Source organism: Triticum dicoccoides, chromosome 7A (assembly GCF_002162155.2).
Source record: "Triticum dicoccoides isolate Atlit2015 ecotype Zavitan chromosome 7A, WEW_v2.0, whole genome shotgun sequence".
Taxonomy (NCBI): domain Eukaryota; kingdom Viridiplantae; phylum Streptophyta; class Magnoliopsida; order Poales; family Poaceae; genus Triticum; species Triticum dicoccoides.
Genome location: NC_041392.1, coordinates 102,195,967 through 102,205,104, shown reverse-complemented (window position 1 = coordinate 102,205,104; position 9,138 = coordinate 102,195,967).

The window sequence follows — 9,138 nt, the reverse complement described above, 5'->3', positions numbered from 1 at the left end:
CAAATAGAAAGTTGCCATGCTTCGTAACTAAATTTTTTATCATCGGATAACTAAAATTGTCAATGTCAGGATGAAATTGCTTCATGCCACACACGTGCACTTATCATGATATTTCAGTTCCATTAGCAAAAAGACCCGTGCGTTGCAATGGGAGAAAAAATATCCTCTCATATCTCTAGCTAGGTCAGTTGGACAAACTGTGTGTGGCTAGTTGGCGGGTTATGAGATCGAACCCTCCCATCGACAATTTTATTTTTTGTTGGTTCTTCGGACCTGGGCCACAGTGTGCACCGGGTGGGCATCCTCTGTTGGGCCAAAACAGGTGGCAAGTACGAAACCAATTAGCATACGTGAAATTAGTTGAAGCGGGACCAAATGAAGCAGGACGAAACCGAGTACTCCCCCCATGCGAACGTACTCTTTCCTGCTTTCCTCTTGTCCCTGGCGGCTGGAACCCTAGCCGCCGCCAGGGGAGGCCGATCTTCCAACGTCGCTATCCGGCGGCTCCCCTACACCGGCGACCTCGGTCGTCCATGGTGAGGTGGGTCGCCGGATCCACGCGCATGGATCGCTTTTACTCTCGTAGTCTAGGTTTTAAGGTTGTTCATCGTCTTTGCTTCAGCGGCGACGATGACAATGCTGAATAAAGATTATTCAGATCCTTCCCCGACGAGGCCATCGGTCCTCTATGGTTGGGGATGGATTTGAAAACCAGTATGTTCAAGCAAAGATGGTGTGGCGGCAGCGGCATCCTCATGGTGGACATGTGTCCTCAGGCTCTGCCGTTGCGACGGCATTTGCTCCAGCGTTGGTGCAGAGCCTGGGAGGTATTCCAGGAGCGGATGCAGATTGTGATCTGCATCGACGACATCTGGAAGACGGAGCATGTGCTGGGCTCGTGGTTCGTGGATGGTAGATATGGTTTCCTCCTTCGGCGTTTTAGTCGTGGTGGGGTGCCAGATCTGAAGTTCGATGGCGTGTCCGAGGTGTTGCCCCGGTCTGATTTGTTCAACGGTAAGGGCTTCAATTTTGGTGGGCCACAATGGAGTTCCGCAAAGCTGCATATCAGCGATGGAGCCGTGTCGAGCTCGGATGAGGAGGTGATTCGTCATTCTTTTCTTCGGTGGCTGCTGTGATGGTGCCGGAGGCAGGTGACGGGCGTTAGTGTCAAGCTTAGAGATGTTCTACTATCTTTTCAATTTTGTCATGTCGGTCTTTATGTGACTTGCACTTTGTTCTTTATGATATGGATGAGAACGAATTATCATGCAAAAAGAAGTAGGACGAAACTAAGAATATCATCTCCTTTTAATAATAGATATAGATATAGATATAGACTACTACAAATGCCCGTGCATTGCACCGGGCGAAATATTAAATATAACTTTACACCGGGTAATTATTTTTGGTATGAAATAGTCTTTAATTAATTTTATTTTTTGTTATTCAGAAAAACATGAATATTTATTTTGTTTTGAGAAGGTGTTTTTTATTTCAAGAATATTTATTAAATGGAATCATTTTTACGGTGATGAACATTTTTTGGAATATAATATTTCATTTGTAATTTGTTCTGCACTATTTTTTGGGCTTGGCTCATTGAAAACTTGACCGACACACACACAGAGAACACGCATGAACTCGATCTTTCTTCCCGTTTCCCATTCTTCTCCCCCTCTGTTAGGATAGAGCCGATGCCTCCTCCCTTGTCCCCGTCGTTCTCGGAGGATGAGGGCAGGAAGAATAGCGCTTCTAGCGGCCGCACCATCGTGTCCTTTGCCCACGCCGCCATATCAACCGGACCTTGGGTGGCTCCCTCTTCCTCCATGTTCCCTCCCACCCATCTGGAGTAAGAAAGCGACCATGGTGAGCTTGCCATGGAATGTAAGCGGCTCCATTGTTCACATCATGTCTGGCAATGTCATTGTCAATTGGGGGAAATCCATATATGAGAACATCAGACATCTCATTTCCTCTTTCCCCACATCCCACATAAACTAGAGCTTCAGAATTGGAGTACCGCGAGCATTTTCAAACTCAATGGACGGTATAGAGATTGTACCAAGAAAATACTATATATGAAGATTTTCCCACATCCATGACAACAGAGCAGTCAGCTGACCACCTTAGAAAGTGCCTGACTAATGCATAACTACCTAGTAGACAACATATTTGCATCAGTAAGCCATGGTATAGAATTATTTGATTATTTCATGTATAGACATTCAGGCCGATGTTTTTCTTTCATTTTTGAGTCCATTATTGTAGAAAAAGGCTTATGATCTGGATTACTATGCTTTCTCGACACTCTTATCCTGTCCATCTAAATCTCAATGAAGATGTGCGGTTTCAGCCACAACCATCTGTCATAAAAAAACACCAGATGAATGCAGATGATAATGTATATCCTTGATCTATACAGGATATCTATAAAGACTGCAGCTTCATGTATTACCAAGTATGAAGTCTGGTTTTTGTGGAATATTCATGGTGGTGGAAGCCCTTTCTTTTTGACAAACCACATAAGATAGGAAACCAACCTTACTTCACCTAACGGTTAGCACCTAAGCCTTCCTCTGTCAATTTTATTGGCTATATATAGTTTCTCTGCACACGTCTGCACAATTTAGAAACCTAATGTTCTGTTAAACACAAATTCACAGAAGCAGTCAGAAGGTCTGCCTTTGTTGAATGATACGTAGTCCCTAAAAGTTTCCACAGAAGAGGCAAATGCTAGAATCACCTCGCTCTGACACTTTACTATGAATCATCTACGAATCACTGGGCCGGAGAAGAGGATATATTTGGTTGCCTAGATTCAGAAAAAATGATGCCTGATACTCACCACCATTTATAACTTCTAGTACATCGCTAGGGATTGGAAGGATCTACATATCCTCTTCCATAATCCTCCAAGACCAAGAGCAAACTGACGGATTTCATTGAGCGCCTCTGAGGGAGTTCTGGATTAGGGGGTGTCCGGATGGCCGGACTATACCTTCGGCCGGACTCCTGGACTATGAAGATACAAGATTGAAGACTTCGTCCCATGTTCGGAAGGGACTTTCCTTGGCGTGGAAGGCAAGCTTGGCGATACGGATATGTAGATCTCCTACCATTGTAACCGACTCTGTGTAACCCTAGCTCTCTCCGGTGTCTATATAAACCGGAGAGTTTTAGTATGTAGGACGAACAACAATCATACCATAGGCTAGCTTCTAGGGTTTAGCCTCTCTGATCTCGTGGTAGATCTACTCTTGTACTACCCATATCATCAATATTAATCAAGCAGGACGTAGGGTTTTACCTCCATCAAGAGGGCCCGAACCTGGGTAAAACATCGTGTCCCCTACCTCCTGTTACCATCCGACCTAGACGCACAGTTCGGGACCCCCTACCCGAGATCCGCCGGGTTTGACACCGACATTGGTGCTTTCATTGAGAGTTCCTCTGTGTCGTCACTTTTAGGCCCGATGGCTTCTCCGATCATCAACAGCGATGCGATTCAGGGTGAGACTTTTCTCCCCGGACAGATCTTCGTATTCGGCGGCTTTGCACTACGGGCCAATTCGCTTGGCCATCTGGAGCAGATCGAAAGCTACGCCCCTGGCCATCAGGTCAGATTTGGAAGTTTGAACTACACGGCCGACATCCACGGAGACTCGATCTTCGACGGATTCGAGCCACAGCCGAGCGCGCCGCATTGTCACGATGGACATGATTTAGCTCTGCGGCCGAACAGTGCCCTGGAGGCCGCACCTGTGTCCGCTCCGACCCCTAGCTCGGAGCCGATCACACCAATCGAGGATGGGTGGTTAGACACCACCTCGGGGGCTGCAATCTCTACGGCGATCGAGCCGAACACCAGCCCTATTCTCTGCAAAGCCCGTGACTCCAAGGAACTGGACTCCTCTCCAAACTCCAAGCCCTCCGCGCCTCGACCGATCGAACCCGATTGGGCGCCGATCATGGAGTTCACCGCCGCGGACATATTTCAGCACTCGCCTTTCGGCGATATTCTGAATTCACTAAAGTCTCTCTCTTTATCAGGAGAGCCCTGGCCGGACTATAGTCAACAAGGTTGGGATGCGGATGATGAAGAAATTCAAAGCCCACCCACCACCCACTTCGTAGCCACTGTCGATAATTTAAACGACGTGCTCGACTTCGACTCCGAAGGCATCGACGGTATGGACGACGATGTAGGAGATGAACACGAACCAACGCCTATAAGGCAGTGGACAGCCACCTCATCTCATCATGTATACATGGTGGACACACCCAAAGGAAGCGACGACGAGGAACACAGGGATGCAACGAGGGATCGTTCACTCGAAAAGCAATCAAAGCGGCGACGTAAGCGCCGCTCCAAGCCCCGCCTCGACAGAGATAGCAGCCATACAGACCAAGCCATAGAGCAGGACAAGCCGGCGGACGACGAACATGCCTTCGAGCAAGCGTCCGAATAGGGAAACTTGGATAAACAAACCGAACACCCCGTCCCCGGCGAAAACAACAGTCCGGACAACCTTACGCCGGATAAACTCATGGAGCAGAAGAACCTCCACAAAAGGCTCGTCGCCACCGCGCATAGCCTGAAAAAGCAGAAGCGGAAGCTCAAAACTGCGGAAGATGCACTCAGAATCAGATGGAGCAAAGTACGCAACACCGCAGACAAATATGTCGACATTCGCCGCACAAAAAGCTATCCAAAGCGAAAGCTACTGCCTAAATTTGACGAGGAGGCCTTAGAGCCCCCACAGTCAAAAAATAGGAAAGCCATCCGGTCGGATGGACGACCGCATGGCTAGCATGGAGCGGCAAGCGGCGCCACACACAAGCCGGCATGCGATCCACCAAAGGATCCACATCAAAAAGACGGCCCAGGCATATCTATATACGAGCCAAGAAAGCAAGCTCTAGTAAGCAATGCAACACAACAAATATCCGAACATCACGGCACACCCAAATACAGGGGTGCCGCACACCCCCTATGTTTCACCGATGAGGTGCTGGACCATGAATTTCCAGCGGGATTCAAGCCTGTAAACATAGATGCGTACGACGGAACAACAGACCCTGGGGTCTGGATCAAGGATTATATCCTCCACATACACATGGCCAGAGGAGATGACCTCCACGCCATAAAATACTTACCCCTCAAGCTTAAAGGGCCGGCCCGGCATTGGCTCAAAAGCCTTCCCGAAAACACCATTGGAAGTTGGGAAGAGCTTGAGGATGCTTTCCGGGCAAATTTTCAAGGGACCTATGTCCACCCTCCGGATGCAGACGATCTCAGTCACATAACTCAACAGCCCGGAGAGTCAGCCCAGAAATTCTGGAACAGATTTCTTACTAAAAAGAATCAGATAGTCGACTGTCCGGACGCTGAAGCCCTAGCAGCTTTTAAGCATAACGTTCGAGACGAATGGCTCGCCAGACACCTCGGCCAAGAAAAGCCAAGAACAATGGCCGCATTGACAAGCCTCATGACCCGCTTTTGCGCATGAGAGGACAGCCGGTTGGCAAGATGCAGCACCAACGACCCAAGTACATCCAAAGTTAGGGATGGAAACGGAAAACCCCGACGCAGCAAGGACCAGCGCCGGAATAAGGGAAACAACCCGAAGAGCACGGCGGTCAACGCCGGATTCCAAAGCTCGTGGCAGAATCAGAGAAAGCCACCCCTCAAGGATAACAGGGACGAGCTATCCAACTTAAACAAAATCTTGGACAAGATATGTCAAATACACAGTACTCCCGGGAAGCCTGCGAACCATACCCACAGAGATTGTTGGGTTTTCAAGCAAGTCGGCAAGCTCAACGTCGAACACAAGGGGCTCGACACACCAAGTGAGGACGACGACGAACCCCATAAGCAGAGCACCAGGAAACATAAGGATTTCCCACAAGAAGTCAAAACAGTAAACTTACTTCACATGACGAACAGAACGGCGCCACAAGAGATATGCGCCATATGGCCTATCCCAAAGGAGTCTCGCCAATGGTTGTTAAAACCAATCACCTTCGACCATCAGGATTACTCTAGAAGTATCCGGAACGCAGGCTGGACTGCCTTGGTATTAGATCCAATAATCGACGGACTCCATTTTACAAATGTCCTGATGGACGGCGGCAGTGGTCTAAACCTGTTATACCAGGACACAATCCGCAACATGGGGATAGACCCAACAAAAATTCGCCATAGCAAAACCTCCTTTCAAGGGGTAACGCCAGGCCCAGATGCCCGTTGCATGGGTTCTCTCTGGCTAAAAGTTATGTTCGACTCCCCCGATAACTTCCATTGCAAACAGCTAACTTTCCACATCGCCCCATTCTCAAGTAGCTATCAAGCACTGCTGGGACGCGAAGCTTTCGCCCGCTTTAACGCAATACTGCATTATACATCTCTTACGCTTAAGATGCCCGGTCCACGAGGCATCATCTCATTAAAGGGAAGACATTGAGTGTTCCTCCCGCACGGAAAACGGTGTGGCTGCCTTGACAGCCCCACAATAAAGCGGCTTCACCAGTCAAACCATCTAAACAGGTCGTCAAGACCACGGACACGGCTAGACGAGTTCGGCATAAACATACAACTGATAAAGGCTTAATAGCCATATACCCCTGTACTAGGGGCTCCGCGCATATAAAACAAGAGACAATAAAGCTCAATTTTACCCATTTCGATTCATACTTTGTTTATTTAGTATAACTCATGTTCGGCACGATCTTTCTTTAATTAAGTTCCTCTCTTTTACAGATGAACACCATGCTACGCCCGTCCAAGATACGGCACAACGGAGACACAGGCGCAGACGTGCAGCAGGGACCCGTTCCAAGGATTCTTTTCAGATTAAGACCCTGCGTAAACCTTTTTTACTGCCTCTTGTTGATACACATCCCCTGGTTTCTTGGTATAACCAAGGAGGAGGCTGGCGTTTTGGCATGTGGCCACGTCAGAGTTTTGCGCGTACCTGGACACTAGGGACTTATTACTAAGGGCGTTATCCCGCCCGCCCTCATAAAGACCGAATACCTTAGGGAGTGTTCAGCGTCGCGAGTTTGGCCTTATATGCATCAGCTCCGAATCATGTCTTTGGTCAAATGTTGGGTTTGCCCGGCTCCTGTGTTTTGCTACCTTACGTTCCACTCTATCGGCTAAGGCGGCACGAGGAGAACTACTGCGATTGTGCCCCAGTTCGGCCAGGCGAGCACCTCAATAGAGAAAGCCGAAAACTGACTGTCATGATATAGGGTGAGACTGGTCAACCACTCGATGATATAGTGGAATCTTTAGGATCCCTCCGCATTAACGAAGGGCCATTTCCCGGCCAGGCACATACGCGCCCCGAGTTCGGGCGAGCGCAGGCGCCACCAGGGGCTATATAAGTAGTCTCAATGTCAAACTCCTATGGCTAAATGAAAGTGATAAAGCATCATAGTCCGATTGCCTAGTTCGCTGCGCTATCACCTCCTTTGTAGGACCAAGACGTTGGATCAAGTGTGAAAATGCGCCTTCTACAAACACCCCCGCATTATGTGCGTGGGGGCTGAAGCCGACGACTGCCATCTTTTAGATTATATATACATATATGTTAAACGGCCGCATAGGAGGTATCATAATACTTATAGGCACAAGTATAAAAAGCTTCTACAATTTATCTAAATATTGTTTTACAATAATACATGCTATTCGAATATAGTATCCTTCGAGCACTGCGTCTCTATTAAACGAGCGCCTTGCAGAACTTTCTGAAAATAGCGCTTGGCAGGTACTCGACTTCCATCCGAGTCTGGGGATGCAACAGCGGTGGCTTCCATTTCCGCCCAGTATGTCTTGACACGGGCAAGAGCCATCCGCGCACCCTCTATGCACGCTGACCTCTTCATCGCATCGATATGCGACGCCGCACCAAGGAACTGCTGCACCAAGTTGAAATAACTTTTCGGCTCTGGTCTCTCTGGCCACAGATGACTCACGACATACTTCATGGCGAGTCCGTACAACCTATTTAGCTCGGCCCATTCGGCCAAACGATCGGCTAATGACAGTGGACGCTCTGGATTGTGGAACTGCGACCAGAAGAGCTTTTCCACTTCGCGATCTTCTTGATCTCGGAAGTGCTCGGCCGCATCTGCGGCACTCACTGCTAAATGCAGATAGGTGTCCGCCGTACTCCACATCTGGTCTAACGGAGCATGTTTAGGATCACAGAACTTTCTCCGCAGCATAAAGGGCTTTCCAGCCGCGATTTCTCCGGCCTGACGCAGCTCCTCCTTCACAGCTCTCATCGCAGAGCGAGCATCCTTTGCATCGGCAACGGCCTTCTTCAGGTCCGTCTGTTCCGCCCGATCTTCTTTTTCAAGAAGCTTGCAACGGTCAGCAGCGTTCTTCAGCTTCACGGCCATCTCGGCCATTTCCTTCTTGCTTCGGTAGTGAGCAGCCTGTTCGGCTTTCAGCTCTTCAATTGCCATTCTGGCAGCCGCATCACTTTTCATGGCTTGCTCCTTGGCTCGGGCAAGTTCTGCCCGAAGATTCTCCATGGCAGCAGCACCATCTGCATCAAGCGCACACATTGTAAGATACTGGCATAAAGCTCCTCTTACCAGGTGCCGCCGAAGGAATTACATACCTTGTGCCTCGTCAAGCCGCTTGTTGACAAGCGCGATGTCGGCATCTGCCACGTCAAGTTGCCGCTTTAGCTCGGCAAATCCATCAGTCCGGCTGGCCACCGGACACTTCGCCACCTACGTATAAAGGCGGCATATTAGACCTGGGATTATGATCCTCTGTGCGCCGTCACTTTTGACAATACACAGAGTCTCAGGGGCTACTATCTACACAGGGCGCATCTTATTTATGCGCAACTGTCCAAAAAGGGTACCTTATTTCGCGTACCTCAAAACTTGTCAGTAAACTCCTGACGACCTCGTGCAATCCGCTCTCCGCGGATGAAATCCTCTCAATCACCGTACCCATCAATGCACGGTGCTCCTCTAAGATAGATGCTCGCCCTAGCAGATCCTTCAGCTCCTCCGACCGCGCACCAGACGGCGCCGGACTCGTCCGATGGCCCTTTTTGAAGGCCGGACGTGAAGGGCTTTGGGGGGGCATATGACTACCTTCCGGCCCCG